This window comes from Macaca mulatta, chromosome 14, assembly GCF_049350105.2.
Source record: "Macaca mulatta isolate MMU2019108-1 chromosome 14, T2T-MMU8v2.0, whole genome shotgun sequence".
NCBI lineage: Eukaryota > Metazoa > Chordata > Mammalia > Primates > Cercopithecidae > Macaca > Macaca mulatta.
The window spans coordinates 90,931,158-90,951,389 of NC_133419.1; the positions used below are offsets into that span (position 1 = coordinate 90,931,158).

The 20,232-nt window shown below is 36.4% G+C and overlaps 1 long non-coding RNA gene across 1 annotated transcript; it reads left to right on the top strand.

Annotated features, from left to right (window-relative positions):
* The first annotated feature begins 120 nt into the window (after nt 1-120).
* Nucleotides 121-13,884, top strand: LOC144334595 (uncharacterized). Its single transcript, XR_013404556.1, has 2 exons — nt 121-402; nt 12,381-13,884. It is a non-coding gene; the product is annotated as an uncharacterized LOC144334595 (long non-coding RNA).
* The last annotated feature ends 6,348 nt before the right edge of the window (nt 13,885-20,232 follow it).

Here is a 20,232-nt window from a genome sequence, read left to right on the forward strand (position 1 = left end):
TCCCGTGTCGCTAGCACCGGTCTGACGACTGAGGCGGCTACTGGCTTCCGGAAACGATCTGTTGCGTTTCAGGAACCTTCGCGAATTTTCCGGTCGCGCAGGCGCAGAGAAAACGGGAAGAGGCGGAGGTAGCTGCGGGAGGCCGGCACTAGCCCCAGCCGCCATAGGTTGGGCTACTGCTGGTAGCAACTGGGGGTCGGAAGTGGAGCCCAGACAATAACGGAAGATAAATGTACCGGGCAGAAAATGAAGGTGTCCAAGAGACTGGTAGCTCTCTTCTGACTTCCTCAGTGCTCACTGGCTGTGGGTCTCACCCGCAGCAAAGTGGCCGCCCCGCCCTCACATCCCCTGCGACCCAGCACCCTTCTTTTCTTGCCTTGAGGCTGCGCCTTAGACAGCCCGGTGGGTATAGCTGTGCACACTAAGTGCACAATCGTACGGTGTTTCCAAATCCTCAGGATAGACGTGTGAGCTTAGTAAATGAGGGGAGGAAGAGCGGACGAACCTCTCCGTGTGTCTGTGTTTCGGTGTCCTCATCTCAGGAGCAATTTTAGTAACAGTTGCGGTCACATTACTTTCAAAATACAAAAAAAGTAAAAATTAGAGTAGCAAAGAAAATTATGGATTTGATGCTGTGCCAGAATTGATCACAATTGCTCTAAGGCCCTGGGGTAATTGTTAATATTTCATATGAGCCTCCACTTAAGCGATTTATCAATACTCAGTACTCCACCTTTGGAACAGCTAGTAAAACTTTCAAGTGCATTATAAAAAGTACAGTAATGCCTTGGCTTCAAATTGCATATTTCCCAAACATGGGGCGTTTGCAAGAAAAGCAAACACTTTTTGGTAACATATTCTGAAGTATCTTAAAATAAGATCAGTAGCATGTAAGTAAACCTAAAAATCTATACACTGTTTCCATTGATCTCAAGATTATTTAGAGATCTGCTCACCTCCTCCTACCCCTGAAGACTTTTTAGTTTTTCATATTCTGCTTCTCTTCTTCTACCTAGAAGTATTAAATTTTCATATTGCAATCCAAACATAGATAGATATGTTTTCTTCTTCATTTAACCTAAAGTGAATATTTTTCTATTTGGTTTCATAATCATTGTTACAAATGACGGAGTATTCTGTTGAATAAATGCACGGTAATTTAACCTTTCTCCAACTTTATTATATGTAAGTTACAATAATCATCTTGTGTATGTTTTTCTTATTTCAAATTTCCCCCTTTAGGAAAATTTTTGGAAAGCGACAGTTCTGGGGTAAAGGGCATAAGCCTTTTTAAATAACTTTTAAGAGTGTGAAGATGTATAGAGCCAATTGCTTTCCAAAAGGTGGTACCAATTTACAGTTTCACCAGCTGTGAATGTAAGTAATAGACCGTAGAAATTAATCATACATAATTGGAAATGAATAAGTGGAGAGCTCTAAAAAGTTTTAGTTGTGACCAAATCTGTTGTCTTGAGTATCCTAGTATCAACGCAACATTGCCAGGATTGTTAGTGAACTAAACCTTTTAAATAATTTTAATGTTTATTTCTAGTTTTTCATCTGAAGCATTTTACAATCAGAATATAATTGCTTATGGTAGATAATTTGGAAAATGAAGAAGTATACTAAGAACAAAGTCAGCGATAATTCCACCACCCAGCAATAAGCACTGAATGGCTAAAATAACTCTTCGGTAAATTTATTTTCAGTGTTTCCTATCACCCCAAGCATTTGTAGGTATATATGTTTAAAAAGAGTCATATTATATATAGGAGTTTATGTTCCTCCCTTGGGTATTTTGAGAAACTATAAAATTAAATCATTCTTATGATTAAGAAAAACAGTGATACAGCAACAGCCTGTTTCAATCCCACCTCCACTTACATTTCCGTTCCAACACTTCAGTGCTGACTACCACCCACTGTTTGAAAAACTTTCTGGCATTTACGTGTATATTTTATGTACACTTTGAGTATATCTTCCCTCCCTTCTTTACCCACATACATATCAAAATATGCTTTAACTTTGACTATCTTGTTATTAACAAAAGACTTAAATAAATATGTTAACATAAAACAATTGTCAATTATTCTTGGTACAAAGTGGATGTTTATCATAGTACTTTCTTTTTCTGCATTTAAAAATATTTCCTAAAAAAATTAAGTTAAGTTAAATAAGCTCCGTTATCTTGGGCTGGGTGCTGTGGCTTATGGCTGTAATCCCAGTACTTGGGAGGCCAAAGTAGGTGGATCACCTGAGGTCAGAAGTTTGAGACCAGCCTGACCAACATGACGAAACCCTGTCTCTACTAAAAATACAAAAAAATTAGTCGGGTATAGTGGCGCATGTAACCCCAGCTCCTCGGGAGGCGGAGGCAAGAGAATCGCTTGAACCTGGGAGGCAGAGGTTGCAAGGAGCTGAGATCACGCCATTGCATTCCAGCCTGGGTAACAAGAGCAAAACTATATCTCAAATAATAATGTTATAATAATAATAATAATAAAGTTCCATTATCTTAAAAACGATTGTAGATATGATGTGTATGTATCTATGTAAGTGTATAAAATAATATTTGAAAAGACCATTAATCTTTTATAATAATGGCTATGTATAAAGTCAAGGATGAGCTTAAAGGAGTAAAGTTAATATTTTATTTTATACTCTTAGACTTTTTTGAAAATATAAATACATATTCATTTTTGATATAGTTAACGTAAAGAGGACAAAAAACCAACTTTTCAATGACTGTTTTTATTTGGTCTACTTTATACTTAGAAAGATATGAAAATTTCATCCATTATTATTGTGCTTTGAGCAGTTTGTGGTTTATGTATTTTGAACATGTATTATTCATCCTATAACGATGCATGTCTTTTATATTTACATAGTTTATGTTTTTAATATAAAAGACCTTTTTTGTATCATTTTGTATTTTTGCCTTGAAATCTACCTTGTTATTGATGCTTCAACTTTTGCTATGTTTCTCTTTGCTTTTGCCTAATAGACCTCACCCTATCCATTTATATTTAACCTGTGTAATCTTGTTTTGAGCATATCTGCCATAAGCAGTAGATAGATTTCATCTTGTTTTTCTTTTTTGAACTCAAATCTGAGAATCTTTTTGTTTTACAGAGAAGCTTAACCTTTTTTTTTTCCTGTTAATGCTTGAAAGTTCAGGTGCCAAAGTGGCCCAGAACTTATTAATGGTTTTGTAAGTCAATTAGCGTCAATAAGCCTGAGTTTTCTTATCTGTAAAACATTGATAATAGAGTGCTGTGAAGATTAAGTTAAACAATGTATGTGAAACATACAGTTTAGTGTAAGCACTGAATATTAATTTCACAAAAGTTTAGCAATGAGAACGGTCAACTAAGATGTTTGGTTATTTCACTTTTCCCTTTTGTATGCAGTTGTGTCTGCTTCCTTGTTTTTATTTTATTCTATTTTCTAAGTAAAGCATGTGCTTGCTTTTTTATTTTGTCCACGATTTATTTTACATATACATATAGGTTTTCATTTATTTCAGCGGGTATTAAGTAGTTAATGTGTGTTGGTACATTAGATGCAGGATACGGTTGTGAACCGAAGTGACATTTTACCTGTCTTCATTGTATTTGAATTTTATAAGAAAGATGTGAATCAAACATTCCCAATTATGAATTCAATCACGGATAATTGCCATAATTGCTATGAATGAAAAGTATGTTATTCTAAGTTAGTGGAGATGGGAATTTGCCTAATCTTGAGTTGGGGGTGCAGGCATAGGTGTTAGTCTAAACAGAAGTCCTGCAATGGGAGGTAGTGTAATATTAAAGAAAGCACAGAGTCATTGAGATAAACCAATGCTCAGAAAGAAGGGATGCCAGATGTATTAGGACATTCTTGCATTGCTATAAAGAAATACCCAACACTGGATAATTTATAAGAAAAGAGGCTTAATTGGCTTACATTTCTGCAGGCTGTCCAGGAGGGGCTCAGGAGACTTTAACTCATGGCAGAAGGCAAAGTGGGAGCTTGTACTTCACACGAGTAAATGCAGGAGCAAGTGGTAGGGGAGGTGCCACATACTTTTAAATGACCAGATCTCATGTGAACTCAACTGGAGAGCTCACTCGTAACCCAGGGGATGGCCCAAGCCATTCATGAGAGATAACACCCCCATGACCCAAACACCTCCCACCAGGCCCCATCTCCAAGATTGGGGATTATATTTCAACATGAGATTTGGGCAGGGACAAATATCCAAACTATATAATTCTTCTCCTGGCCCCTCCCAAATCTCATGTCCTCACATTGCAAAATAGAATCATACTCTCTCAGCAGTCCCCCAAAATCTTGACCTTTGCCAGATTTAACTCAAAAGTCCAAAGTTTCATCTGAGACAAGACAAATCCCTTCCACCTATGAGCCTGTAAAATAAACAAGTTAGTTACTTCCAAGATACAATGGATGTATAGGCATTGAGTAAACATTCCCATTCCAAAAGGGAGAAATTGGCTAAAAGAAAGGGGCTACAGGCTCCATGCAAGTCAAAACCCAAGCAGGCAGTCATTAAATCTTAAAGCTCCAATGTAATCCCCTTTGACTCCATGTTCCACATCCAGGGCACACTGGTGCAAGGGGAGGACTCCCAAGGCCTTGGGCAGCTCTGCCCCTATACCTTTGCAGAGTACAGCTCCCCCAACTGCTCTCATGGACTGGGGTTGAGTGCCTGTGGATTTTCCAGGTACAGAGTATAGACTGCTGGTAGATCTACCATTCTCATGTCTAAAGAATGGTGGCCCCCTTCTCACAGTTCCACTAGGCAGTGCTCATTAGAGACTTTGTGTGGGGGCTCCAGCCCCATATTTCCCCTCCACTTTGCCCTAGTAGAAGTTGTCTGTGAGGACTCTGCCCCTGCAGCAGGCTTCTGCATGGACATCCAGGCTTTTTCATGCATCCTCTGAAACCTACACAGAGGCTTCCAAGCCTCAACTCTGGCACTCTGTACACCCACAGGCTTAACATGGCATGGAAATCATGTAAGCTTATGGCTTGCATCCTCCAAAGTGGCAGCCCGAGCTGTACCTGGACCCTATTACGCCATAGCAGGAACTGGAGTGGCTGGGATTTGGGGAGAGCAGTTTGCCAAGGGCTTGGCCCATGGTCTCTCCTACGGTCTCTGATGGGCGGGGCTGTCATGAAGGTCTCTGAAATGCCTTCAAGTTGTTTTCCCCATTGTCTTGGATAGTAGCACTTGGCTCCCTTTTAGTTATGCCAATGTATCTAGCAAGTGGTTGCTCCACAACCTGCTTGAATTCCTCTACCAAAAAAGCTTTTTCTTTCTCTGCCATGTGGCTAGGCTGCAAAATTTCCAAACATTTATGCTCTGTTTCCTCTTCCAATATAAATTTCTACTTTAAGCCATTTCTTTGCTTCTGTATCTAAGCATAGGTTGTTAGAAACAGCCAGGCCACATCTTGAGCACTTTGCTGCTTAGAAATTTCTTCTGTCAAATACCCTAGGTTATCGCTCTCAAGTTCAAATTTCCTCAGATACCCAGGGCATAAACAGAATGCAGCCAAGCTCTTTCCTATGACATAACATGTGTGACCTTTGCTCCGATTCCCAATAAGTTCCTCATTTTCATCTCAGATCTTGTCAGCCTGGATTTCATTTTCCATATCACTATCAGCATTTTAGTCACAATCATTTAAGCAGTCTCTAAGAAGTTGCAAACTTACTCTTATCTTCCTGTCTTCTCTAGAAAGACATACTCCACATGATCCTAACCTCTGGCCGTTATCCAATTTCAAAGCTGCTTCCACATTTTCAGGTATTTTTGTAGTAATACTCCACTCTGAGTACTAATTTTCTATATTAGGTCATTCTTTCATTACTATAAAGAAATGCCTGAGACTAGGTAATTTGTAAGAAAAAGAATTTAATTGACTCACAGTTCTGCAAGCCGTACAGGAAGCATAATTTCTGGTGAGGCTTCAGGAAGTGGGTAGAAGGCAAAGCAGGAGCTTGCATGTCACATAGCAAAAGCAGGGAAAGAGAGAGAGAGTGGGGGAGGGGAGGTTCCACAGACTTTTAAATGACCATGAGATCTCAGAGCAAGAGCTCACCTATCACCAAGGGAATGGCCCAAGCCATTCAGGAAGGATCGACTCCCATAATCCAAACACCTCCCACCAGGCCCCACCTTCAAGATCAGGGATTATATTTCAACATGAGATTTGGGTGGGGGCGAATATCTAATCTATAACACCAACTGAGGCTGGAAAGGTAGACAGAGGCCCAACAACACAGGCAGCTGTAAGGATGATTAAAAGGCTTTTATCCTTAGGGCAAAGAGGAATAATTGAAAGGAGTTTTCCATGAATGTGAATCTGGAAAAATCACATTTTTCCAGAAATCTCAAAATTAACTGAAGGCATGCAATAATCCAAAGAGCACTTATTCAACAAGAGTGCTAAATATTGGAAAGAACAACAAGTTGTCTGACATTTTAATTTCCCTATTTCCGTTCTCTTCTTTATATCTAAATGGTTGGTATGAAATCCAGCAGCCTCTCAACAATAAGTATGTAAAGTGGAATTCTAGAAACTACAAGAGGAGGCAGAATGGCATTGTCTAAGCCTTGATCCATCTGACAGCTCCTTGGAAAAGCTCAATTTTTAAGGCTTATGATTGTTTTGACCTACTGAAAGCTTGTGGATTGGGAAAAATCTTGTCTCTAGGACATTTGCTGACAACAATCAAAAGTGATTGTTTAACATGACAGCTGCCTGAGGAGACTATATGAGTTGAGGCAAATAAGAAGCTGGCCAATAAAAATGTAAACCGAAGAGTTTATGAGTGAGATAACACAAGAATCTTTGAACAACACTGACATATTCCTTAGGAATTTGAAGAAAGCATCATCCATGAGTAGGGCTGTGTGCATGTAAAAGAATGATCTGAGAAGGTTCCATCCTCTCACCTCCACTTGAACTTTAGGTCCTGTGAAGCAGGAAGGGAAGACTAATGCAGAATTGTAAACTATCAAAACATTGACAGCACGTCATAATACAAAGAGTCTCTCAACAAATAACATACAGCTTATTCACTCAGGGTATATAAAGAAATCTCTGTCCAGGCATGAGCTAACTACAAAGCTAACTATACAGAGGACTCAGTGGCCACACATAACAGAGACGAATAAAGAATTAGTCCAGGAGAGAAATAATAATAACAACAACAATAAATGGCAACCAAAAGAAAGCCTGGGAGGAGATAATCTGATTGCTAGAGTTGCCACATTATATTATATAAAATATCCAGTTTTCAATAAAAAATTAGAAGTCGTAAATAATCAAGAATGGCTCATATACAGGAAGGAAAAAAAAGCATGCAATATAAAGTGTTGCTGAGGTAGATATTGGACATAATAGATAGACTTTAAATCAATTATTATAAATATGTTCAAAGAAATAGAGGAAACTAATTCTAAAAAACTAAAAAAAATTTAAAAAAAAACTGATGTCTCAGCAAATATTACCAATGAGGAAACAGAAAAGTAAAAATTATCAAATTGAAAAGTATAATAACAACTAAAAAATTTACTCTAGGGATTCAATAGAAGATTAGTCCTGGAAGAAAAAGAGAATTTGAATATAGGTTAGTTTAGATCATCTAGCCTAAGGAACAGGGAAAAAAAACTGAATAAATAAAAATACATAAAGTCTCAGAGACTAATTGAACAGTGTCATGCTTATCAGCATACACATATTAGAATCACAGAAGATAGGAAAAAGGGGAAGAAACACTACTTGAAGATATAATAACTAAAAACTACTCAAATTTAATTAAAACATTAAGTACACATCTGAAAAATTCAGGAACCCCCAGTAAGACAACTCAAAGAGATTAATATAAACAAAATAATAAAATTGTCAAAAGCCAAAACTACTGAGAGAATTTTGAAAGCAGTAAGAGAAAAATGGCTCTCCACATACAAGGGATTCTCTCTAACATTAACTCATGATTTCATTTCCAAAACTCTGTAGTCCAAACAGATAGGATGACACATTCAAAGTAACAAAAGAATAATATCATCAACTAAGTAAGTAGTCTATATTTTGCAAAATTATACTTCGAAAACTAAGTATAATAATATTTATAGATTTCAAGTATTAGTGTGTTGGCATCTTGTGAGACTGAGGCATTATTTAGCCTACCACAATACCAATATCATAAGGTTCTCCAAAGCAACTGAAAATGGGTCCCATCAGTTTGGTCTTATCCATATCTATCCTTGACTTAAACTACTTCTGGGTGATATAAATATTTAAAGCCTTTTCCAATATCTGATTTATGTATTTCCTGGTGAATTAATACCCTCTAAACTCCCTAGTTGTAAAATGAAGAATTTTGGAGGTTTGTGTTCTCTAGATAGTGAAATGATTAAAAATATTATGAACTTTGGGGTTGAAAACAGATGAGAATCTCCAACACTTAATAAGGATGTGGTTTTAGAAAAGGTATTTAACTTTCAATGTCTTCTTTGTAAAATGAATTCAATATTGTCTACTTCTTTAGTTTTATTGGTCCATAGATAAAGAAAATTGTGCTACCAGGTAGATCATATCCAGAATCTCACCCATACCTAATTTAGATTATTTAGATGATGAAATTTAGATAAGATTTGAGGATTTGTATTGATGCTATAATGGGTTCAGAAATTTTGAGGATCTTGAGATGGAGCAAACATTCGGACTAACATTAATCTTTGGCAGTCAGACGGCTAGACTGTGATGTGTAGAATAAGGTTTACCCAAGTATTTCTATATCTTAATTCCCAGAACTCTGAATATTATGTTACATGGCAAAGGGGATGTAAGGTTACAGAGAGAATTAAGATTGCTGATTAGTGGACATTAAAATAGAAATTTTCCTGAATATCCAAATGGGCTCAATATAATCTCAAGCTTCCTGAAAAGTAGGAGAGACTATTCAAGAAGAGGTTAGAGTGATGTGATGTGAGAAGGACTCAACTCACTGTTGCTCACTTTGAATATGGAGAAAGCAGTTTGCAAGCCAATAATAGTAGGTAGCCTCTAGAAGCTAGAAAGGGAAGGAAACATAATTTCCTCTCTAACTTCAAGAAAGGAACACAGTCCTTCTGACACATTTGTTTTAGCCAAGTGAGACCTGTGTTGGACTTCTGACATACAGAGTTGTAAAATAATACTTTTGTCTGTTTTCAAGCCAGTATAATTTAGGTAATTTAGTACAGGAGCAAGAGAAAATTAATATACCTGTTTGAGTTTTCATGAGTATTAAATTTAATTAATGTATATAATACTGTCATCCCAGTGACAGGTTAATTCATAGAAATTGATGTTATATTTCTTCGGATATCTCTTTCCTCTTTTTAGATTTTATTAATGAGAATTGAAATCACATTATTATTATTAAACTAATAGCTTTCATGTTATATATTCCCTTTGGAAATAATTTTTGAAATTTATATTCAGTGTTTGCGATCATATTTGCAATATTTCTACTTGGTCGTATGTTTAGTTTGCTTTGAATCACTGTCAACATACCATAATTTACTCATATCAGTTTCTTAACTTTAGATCTAGAGTGATGTGCTTTCTGAATTCTTATAGTTCTAAGGTGTCTCTTTTGAATGACAACTTACCTGGGCATCAAATTTTGGATCAAAATCTCTTTCTGTCAGAATTCTTCTTCAGGTATAACTCTGCTATTTTTGGGTGTTTGGTATTGCAAAAGAGAAGCTGGAAGCCAGAGTAAATGTTGTTTATAGGTTATCAGTGTTTCCTCTTTGGATACTTGTAGACTTTTTCTTATGTTAAATATGTTGCTAGCTTCTGTATTCAATACTTTTTCAGACTAGGTACCCTGATCAACTGTCCCATGGAAAACAATTTAAAACATGGGATACAATTCTTTAAAACTTTTTATACATTCACCAATGCAAGAACATCAGAAATACTCAGGGGACAAAAACTATGAGAAAGTGCAAATCTTTAGCTCCAAAGCTGAAACATTGAGGATGGCTGTCATATTGAATTGATCTTGTGCTCAAGTTGTCACCAAGAGCAAGAGAAAAGGGAAACATTCCTGGATCTGCCTGAGGTGGAACTGTTGAGAAAATTTGCCCTCCCTTCCTTTATTAAGCTGGGAAAGCAAAGGGTTGTATCCTTGCTATAAAAATGAAATAGAAATAAACCTACATTGCTCTTCCTGCTTCGTTTCCTTCATTCTCTACAGAAGACTACCAGGAGTATTGCCTGCTTCACATCTCAGGTATAAGTAAAGAAGGAAAAAAGCCAACCTTTACTCAGGTTGGTAGTCAAGATTCACACTCTAGAGATTGTTAAGAAAATTTTTGAAAGTCTAAAGTAAGAATTTAGTGTAAAGTACTCCATTTAAATTGCCTGATAAAAACAACACACATTCTCCCTACATGCATCTACTTCAACCTAGGCCTCAAAAGATAACCATAGATAAAGTTGCAGGAAATGTGAGCTCTCAGTTAAAAAACAAACAAACAAACAAACAAAAAACAGGTATAAAATACCATGAATGAAAGCTAACAAAACAACAGTGGAATTAAACCTCTAAAGGGTTGAAATTTATCAAAATCAGTATATTTAAAGAAATAAAAAGGACTCAAGTAAGAACAACAAACTTCAAAAATGAAAAAGAATCAGAAACAGCCAGAAAAAAATATATATATAGTTAAAAGTTTATGAATGAGCTTAATAGCTGATAGACCCACCCCAAAGAAGGATTTTTGAACTAGAATATACAACTGGAAAAAATACATAGAAGGCAAAAGAGAGGGAAAAAGAAATTGAAAATACAGAAAAAAGGTAAAGACGAGGAGATTGAGAAAGTCAAATATTTGTCTAATCAGAGAAGGAACAGGGCAGAGTTAAATAGAGATAGTATGTAGGAAGATAATTGGTAAAAGTTTTCCAGAAATGATAGATGAGTATGTTCAGATATAGGAATCTCAATGAATCTCAAGCAGAAAGAAAAAAAATTACAATATTTTTAAAATTGTAAAGTAGCAAAAGCAGAAGAGATCTTAAAAGAAGCTATAGAGAAAAGACAGAGTATGCAGCAGTTGACAGTGGAAGTCTGAAAAAGAGCAGCATTATACTATCAATAGCCAAGGTAAAAATGTTTTAACCGTTTCATTAAACGTTATATACTCAATAATATTCAAAATGAACCAAAAATGTGTATAAATATATAACACTGATAGAAATACAATAATAATGGGTTATATTAGAACACCCCTCACCCTTTGACAGATTAAGTAGAATGATGCACTCCAAAAAGAAAAAAAAAGACAAGATAGATAAAAACTGCTACATGGGCTGGCATGACAAACTGAAATCCAGGGAAACCAAAGACATTGTTGACTAAAAAAAGAAAAATAAAGCTCCTGGTAGTCTTCTGTAGAGGATGAAGGAAAAGAAGCAGGAAGAGCAATGTAGGTTTATTTCTATTTCATTTTTATAGCAAGGATACAGCCCTTTGCTTTCCCATCTTAATAAAGGAAGGGAGGGCAAATTATGTCAACAGTTCCACCTCAGGCAGATCCAGGAATGTTTCTCTTTTCTCTTGCTCTTGGTGAATAGAGAATTTTATTCTGTATTAAAATATAGTAGGTAGTGGCAAGCTATTTTCTTCTTCTATTTCAACAACTATAAAATGGAATACATCATAAGATTAATAGTTTTAAAAACACTGCATAGGTGTAGAAGCAAAGAAGCTTATATATCAACTAAAATTTTAAAGACAGAATAATTCTTCCTAGTTGAATTGTTAATCAGTCTTTCCTCTTTGAGGTCACTGGATGAAGACTGAGCTTGCCACACATAGAAAAGCTCTACTAGGTTTAGCTAAATGAATAAACAAAGTGAGCTTTCTAAAAACTGCTACATGGGCTGGCATGACAAACTGAAATCCAAGGAAACCAAGACATTGTTGACTAAAGAAAGAAAAATAAAGCTTTTAAAGAATTAAAGTTAGTTTTATTCTGAAGTCTTACTGAGGACTGTAGATGATTATAGCCTGAGAGGAGTGTTTCGGGGAGATTCTATCAGACTGCTTCAAAACAGTGTTTCAGTTCATAACTTATATACAGGTTGTGAAAGTTCAGTATGTATGAAATGCATTTTAAAACTGTTTTCTCCTTTCTCTCTACTATTAAGATGTAACCCTGAAATAGACTGTAGACATGTTTTTTTCTTAGTCTTAAAATATAGCCTTGAAATGTACTTTGAAACTCTACTCTTCTCTCTTTCCCACCAGACACTCCCTTTCAATACACACACTTATCTAACTGTATTCTTGTTTAAAAATTTCAGGGACTTATTTTACAACAAGCCAGGCATGGAAGCCCAGTTGTGGATTCTCTTCCACTTGGAAATTACCTCAAGATGGATTATCTACAACCTGTCTTTAACTGACATGGTATCAGCTGGAACTCCAGGTGGACACTAATCCAAGATAGCACATGGAGCAAGACATGCAGACCTGCATCCTGTGCTACTTCTGTGTATTTCTCATACCAAGCCTCCACTTTTAAACCCCTCCCCTCAGCTGAACACCTAAAATAGTTTTTTAAAGATACGAGCCTGGCCATTTCCCAGTTGGCAGCATTTGATAAATAAAACTGCCTTCCTTTCACCACACTTCACTTCTTGAGTTTTCGGCCTCTGAGCAGCAAGCAGCTGTGCTTCAGCCAGTTACAAGTATGTGCTCAGAAGTTACTTACATTAAAGCAAAATCACATCACCATTTAGGTGCAAGAGTATATCTGGTTGTGGATCACAGAGTCATAATCACTAACCATGTCAGAAGTTGTCTTATGTGTAGGAAAAGGCAAAGACTAGGGTCATTTATCTTTTAAGGAATGTAGTGACTCAGGCGAGAGATTTGGTGTCCATGTGCTGTATCCGTGTTTTATTTTCAAATCATCCTTCTGGAGAGCTGCATGTCATTACAAATCAGGGCTTTGCGAAATTTTGCTGGCAAGCAGAAATGAACAAACATGACTTCTTACATTTGCTACTTTGTCTCACAACACACATCCAATTTTCCCTAAGGGACATTTTTTTAAGTGAAACGGTGGTATAGGAATATGGGAGCTAGACCAGAAAGGTAGAGTGAAGATCTCCCTGAGTCTCACAGTGCTTGCGATTCAAAGTCCTGCTAGAAGAATGATGGAGAAAACACACACGCGTGCACACACATGCACACACGCACACACATGCTCACACAAGACAAAACTTATCCTTGAAACATTTGACAATAAAAGGGAGTGAGTCTATCCATATCCCTGAACCAGCTAAATTCATGATGTCATTAAAGTAGTCAGCACTTTGCTATTTAATGTTTAACATAGCACACTATGTATTTTATTGTGTAAGTTATATACCTGGCTTTTGTCTCTGTTTCCTGGCATATTATTCTTAAAATCTTTGGAATCTCCAAATCGATGTTGTTTTGTATACTAACAAGTTTACTGATGGCTGATAGCCCCTAGGTAGCTTCAGGATGAAGGCTGGTCAAAGAAAAAAACAAGACATGATTAGAGGATTGGGACTTTCAGCCCTATCTCCAACTCCCAGAGAGGATAGAGGGGTTGAAGGTTAAGTCAATCATGAAACGCCAATGGCTTCATCAATCATGCCTATGTAATGAAGGTTCCATAAAACCCCAAGAGATCTGGGTTTGGAGAACTTTTAGATAACTGAACACATGGAGGATCCTAGAGAGTGACACACTCATCAAAGCTCCGCCGCCACCCCCATACCTCACCCTGTGCATCTCTTCATTTGTTTTCTTTGTCCAATAAACTGGTAAAGGTAACAGGTGTTTCTCTGAGTTCTGTGGGCCATGCTAGAAAATTAAACCCAAAAAGGGTGTCGTGGGAAGCTCAATTTGAAGCAGGTCTCTTGAGAGATCTGATGCTGCTGACAGGAAGATAGTGTCAGAATTGAATTGGAAGACACTCAGGTGGTGTCTGCTGTAGAGCTGATGACTTGCTTGGTGGTTGGGAGAAACCCCCATATTTGGTCACTGAAATCTTATGTATTGATTGTTGCAGTATTAGAGTAGAAGAAAGACAGTTTGTGTTTTTGAAGTTTTAAGCTACATCTAAACTCGCATAGCTTTCAGTAGAACAATGGAAGCCAGAAAACAATAGAATAAAATCTTTAAAGTGATCAAAGGGGAAAAAACATCAAAAATGAAGGTTATAGGGATTTGGGAAATATGATAACATCAATAGAAATACAGATTTGGGATCTTTCCAAATCACTGCATGGGAACTGGGTAGTTACCAAAATCAAAGCCTGTGGATGACATTTACAAAAGCAAAACAAAAGCTTAGGTGATGATACATCCTTATGAACCCCAAAATACAAGGGGGAGAGGATAAACCATTAAGACCCATAAGATTTGTGTGTTATCAACATCTGTGTAGAGGAAAGCAGAGGGAAGCAACACAGCACTGACAGACCTGAGAACAGAACCCCAAAATAGGCAGCATGCATTCACTAGAAAGCACAGTGCGCTAATGTAACACAACTGATGGGTTTAGTTCACTGTAAAAGTGGCTAATTGCAAGCGACCCATAGTAAGGCTTCAGGGAGCTGAAACTGATTATTTCCGATGAACTTTCAAACTGAACCATCAGGCCTTCCTCCCAGGGCAGGGCTCAGATCTAACGAGGAACTGCTTGGAGTGGAATCACAATAAGGATGACAGAGCAAGAAGAAGATGGGTCAGATAAAAGTGCTAGAGAGAAAGAACTAGAGAATCTCGGAAAATAAACTGTCAATTTTTTTTTAACAATGCACACATACAAAAAAATGGATGAAGGGAAACTATTAAGTTATAAAAGCTATCTAAATCGAAATCTCTTCACATAGTCCAGGAAGAATAATTTCACATGAAAATGAGAGACACAAAATGTTAAGATCAAATCCCACGTGAATCTACCATGAGAAGAAAAAAATGTGAATTAGAAGCAGAAGAATAATCCTACAGAATAACTGGAAAGACATATTCAAGAAATAAATGCAACTTTAATAGAATGTTTCAAAATGGGCTGAAAAACTTTAAGGAAATGATTCAAAACACAAAAGAACAGCACAAATCAGAATTAGAATAACAGAAATTACATAACAGAACTTAAGAATTAAAGACCAGGTGCGGTGGCTCACACCTGAGATCCCAGCACTTTGGGAGGCCAAGTCAGGCGGATCACGAGGTCAGGAGATGGAGACCATCCTGGCTAACACGGTGAAACCCAGTATCTACTAAAAATACAAAAAAATTAGCCGGGCGTGGTGGCAGGCGCTTGTAGTCCCAGCTACTCTGGAGGCTGAGTCAGGAGAATGGCTTGAACTAGGGAGGTGGAGGTTGCAGTGAGCTTGCACTCCAGCCTGGGCAACAGAGCGAGACTCCGTGTTAAAACAAACATACAAAAAAAATCAGAAACAACATTTTAAAAACACTTAACTCATATACAGGTTTTCTTGTGGAACATAAATTTTCATTTCTCTTGAATAAAGGTAAATGAAATAGTATAATTGCTGGGTCATATTTTAAGTTAGTCATATGGTGAGTTATTATGGTGAATTACATGTTTAATTAAGAAAGTACTATACTCTTTTCCATAATACTGCACTATTTATATTCCCATCAGCAATATGATAGGACTTTATTTTCTGCAAATCCTTGCCAGCATTTTATATCCTCACTATATTTTTAAAATTTTAGCCATTTTGATAGACATGAAGTAATAATAAATTTTGAATCAGATGTTAGTCCTTAAAAATCATTCTTCTTTATCAAGTTGTTTTGCCTATTCTGGGTTCACTTGCCTTTTCATGTGGATTTTAGAATCTGCTTGTAGAACTGATTGCTTGCTTGGTGGTTGGGAGAAACCCCCATATTTGGTCACCGAAATCTTATATGTTGAGTGTTCACAAAAAGCCTGCTGAGATTTGATTGCCATTGTGTTGAATCTTGAATCAGTTTGGGGGGAATTGACATAACAACATTGAGACTTCCTACCTATAACATGGTGTATCTCTCCATTTACTTAAGTGGTCCGTAATTACTCTTAGCATTTCAAAGTTTTCAGTTTATAAGTTTTGCATATCTTTTGTAACCTTTATTCTTGAATATTCCAAAACTTTGAATATGATTATAAAGCTACGTTTTTTAGTTAAAAAATAATTTAGCGACAAGGTCTTGCTATGTTGCCCAGACTGTACTTAAATAGCCTCCTGAGCAGCTGGGACTTCAGGAAATTTCTATTTCCAATTGTTTGTTGCTTGTATATAGAAACACAATTGATTTTTGTATTTTGATCCTGACACCTAAACTCACTCATTAGGGCAGTTACTTTTTATAGACTCCATTGGATTTTTTGAATTGATAATCATGTCATCTGAGAATAGAGACAGTTTAACTTCTTTCTTTCCAATGTAGTCTTTTATTTCTTTTCTTGCTATATCTCACTGACTAGAATCTCCACCTATATGTTGAATAGAAGTGGTGAGGGCTGCTACGCTTGCTTTGTTACTGATCTTAGGAAAAGCGCTCAGTCTTTTACCATTAAATATCATGTTTACTGTAGGTTTTCAGGAGTTACTTCTTAATAAGTGGAAGAATTTTCTCTAGTTCTAGTTTGCTGAGAGACTTTATCATGAAACAATATTGAATTGTGTTACATGCTTTTTCTACATATATTGAAATGATCATATGAATTTGCTTTTCTTATTTGTTAGTGTGGTGAATTACATTGATTGAAGTTTGAATGTTGTGCCTACCTTACATTGCTAGGATAAGCTCCACATGATCATGATATATTGCCTTTTCCACATATAGTTGAATTAGATTTGGTAACATGTTCTGAAGAATTACAGAATTTATGGTCATGAAAGATATCGATCTGTAATTTTTTTTTCTTATTAATGCCTTTTTTTTTAAATTTTCCAAACAGAGTAATAGGGGACATATAGAATGAGTTGGAAACTATTTCCTCATCTTTAATTTTAAAAGACGTTGTGAAAAAAATATATATTTTTCTGAAAAACTTTGTTTTCTTTCCACAGTGAAACCCTCTGGGCCTGAACTTTTGTTTGAGGGCATTTTTTCCCCAGCTTTATTGAGGTATAATTGACAAAAATTGTATATATTTAAAATGTACAACATAATGTTTTAATATACATTTAAAATGTAAATATTTACCACCATCGACTTAACATATCTATAACCTTACATAGTTACCATTTTTGTGATAACAATTTATACTTTTCTTAGCAAATTTCAAGTACACAATACAATATTATTAACTATAGCCACCATCCTGTACATTACATCTCAAGAATTTATTAATCTTACATATCTGAAACTTTACACTGATGAACATTTGCCATTTCTCTCACCCCAGTCCATTGTACTTATTGCTTCTGAATTCATCTATTTATGATTCCACATGTGAGTTAATACAGTATTTGTCTTTTTGTGTTTCATTTATTTTCCTGTATGGGTTTCATGTGATATCGTTTTCCTTCTGCTTTCCGTACCTACTTCAACATTTCTCGTAGTAGCCTCTGTGGTGAAAGAATCTTTCAGCTTTTTTATATCTTTTTTCTTTTTTTGAGACAGGGTCTCACTCTGTCTGTTTCCCAGGCTGGAGTGCAGTGATGCAATCCTGGCTCACTGCCACCTCTGTCTCCAGGATCAAGTGATCCACCCACCTCAGCCTCCCAAGTACTGAGACTACAGGCATGCACCACCATGCCCGACTTTTTTTTCTTTTCTTTTCTTTTTTTCTTTTTGAGATGGGTTTTTGCCATGTTGCCCAGGCTGGACTCAAACACCTGGGCGGAGCAATTCTCCCACCTCAGCCTCACAAATTGCTGGAATTACAGGCATGAGCCACCATGCCCAGCCCCAGCTTTTTCATATCTTAAAAGTTCTTTATTTTGCCAGTCTTTTTGAATTGCCACAGGGTATATAATTCTAGGCTATCACTTTTTCCTTTATTATTTTAAAAATGTTGCCTCACTCTCTTCTGGTTTGCATTTACACAAGAAATAGGTAGTCTTCCTTATCTCTGTTTCTCTGTACTGTGTCTTTTTTTTTTTTTTTTTTTTTGCTGCTGCTTTTAAGATTTTATTTTTATCACTGGCTTTGGGAAACTTGATTATGATGTACAAAACTTACTGTAGTTTTCTTCATATTTCTTGTGCTCAAGGTTGATTGAAATACTTCAATCTTCATGTTTATAGTTTTAATCACAGTTGGAAAAAAGCTGGCCATTGTTTTTTCAAACATCTTTTCTGGTTTTCCATTTCCTTTGAGGTCTCCAATATTGTGTATATCAGGCTTTTGAAGTTCTCTCATTGCTACTGATGTTCTGTCCACTACTTTTTTTAAAATTTTCCCTCTGTTTTATTTTCAATGATTTCTGTTGATACTAATTACTAATCTTTTATTCCACCGTGTCTACTTCATCATTAATCTCATGCAGTATTTTACATTGTAGTCTTCGACTGTAGAAGTTTTTAAAAAATATGTGTCTAATTAACATATTTATCTTTGATTTAGTTTTTTGAACATGTGGTATAGAGCTATAAAAGAGCTATAATAATTCTTTTAATGTCCTAGCCTATTAATTGTATTATGTGTGCCATCTCTGGTTTAATTTGTTTGATTTTTTCTTCTCGTTATTGAACACATTTTCCTTCTTCTCTACATACCTATTAAATTTTTACTTCCTATCATTGTGAACTTTACCTGGTGGGTGCTGAATATCTGTTCTGCGTTGCACTTAAATTATTTAAAAATTTTATTATTTGGATATACCTTTTAAGCTTTTTTAGGGAAAAGGAGAACAAGAGCAACAGTTAATCTGTGGGTATTTTTGCCTTCTAATGAGACAAAAACCTTCAGAGTACTCTAGCTCACGCCTCATGGATTGTGAGGTTAACTGACCTGATGGGAACCAAAATATTGTCACATTGTATGATTGCTTGGGTTGTTTTCTCTAACCTTTTCAGATGATGCTTTTCCCATCTTTGATTCGTTTTCTCAAATTCATGTGCTGCTCAGTATGCAGCAGCTCCTCAAGTGGGACTCTGTAGATCCCTGGAATTCTCTTTCTGTGCAGCTCTCTACCTTTCAGTACTCTGCTTCACAAATTCTATCCACCTTGGCCTCCTTGGAACTCCAGGTCTCTCTCTTTAAACTCAGGAAGACCATTCCACTACCATGCCTAAGTTCCTCTGTGTTGTAAACTTGAAACTTCCTCTAGACTGTAAGCTAGGGTTATTGTATTACTCATCTCATTTGTGTCTTGTCTCTCAGAGATCACTGTCATTTATTGCCCAATGTCCATTGTCTTGTGAAGTGTTGTTCCATACATTTTATCTGTTTGCTTGTGTTTTTGGGAAATAAAGTAAATCTCGCTTCTCTTCTTTTGTCTTGGTTAGAATCAATGTCACAAGAGATTTTGAATGCTTTTTCAAACCACTAATGGTACCAGTTGTCTCAGGTTGGGCTTTGTGGAAACAGACATTGAGCCATGCTTGGCATACAGGATATTTACAGGAATCAATATCTGTAGAAGGAAGGAGATGGAAACAGGATTGGATAGATGGAGATTTCAAACTATGACGCCGGCTCAACATTATCTTGCCAATCCCATGGGGAGCTCTGAAAAATACATTGTCCTGTGGTGAAGTGAAATGGTCAGGTCTTTATATTGACATGACAATCACTCATTGCCTGTGAATCAGCCTGGTAATGTATCCTATTATGTAAGGTGGCTATCTGCAGCTGAAGCTAATCGTAACCTGATACAACTGACAGAGATTGTATAGTGCTCTGTAGCAACAATTCTTGAAGGGAAAATCTTAATGACATCTCCATTTCCACCACATTGGTTACATGGAAATACTATTCATGGTAAAGGTGGCACAGCAGAGCAGTAGTGAAAGAGATGAACTGTACAAAAAGTTTTGCTGGGTTAATTAATCATACATAAAAAGAGTAAACTATTACCTATACCTCTTACCACATACCTAAAAAGGATTCTTACTGGATTACAAATATGAAAGTAAAAGCAAAACAAAATAAAATGAAAAACAAACTTCTGAAAGATGACATACAAGAACTGGAGAATGATTTTTG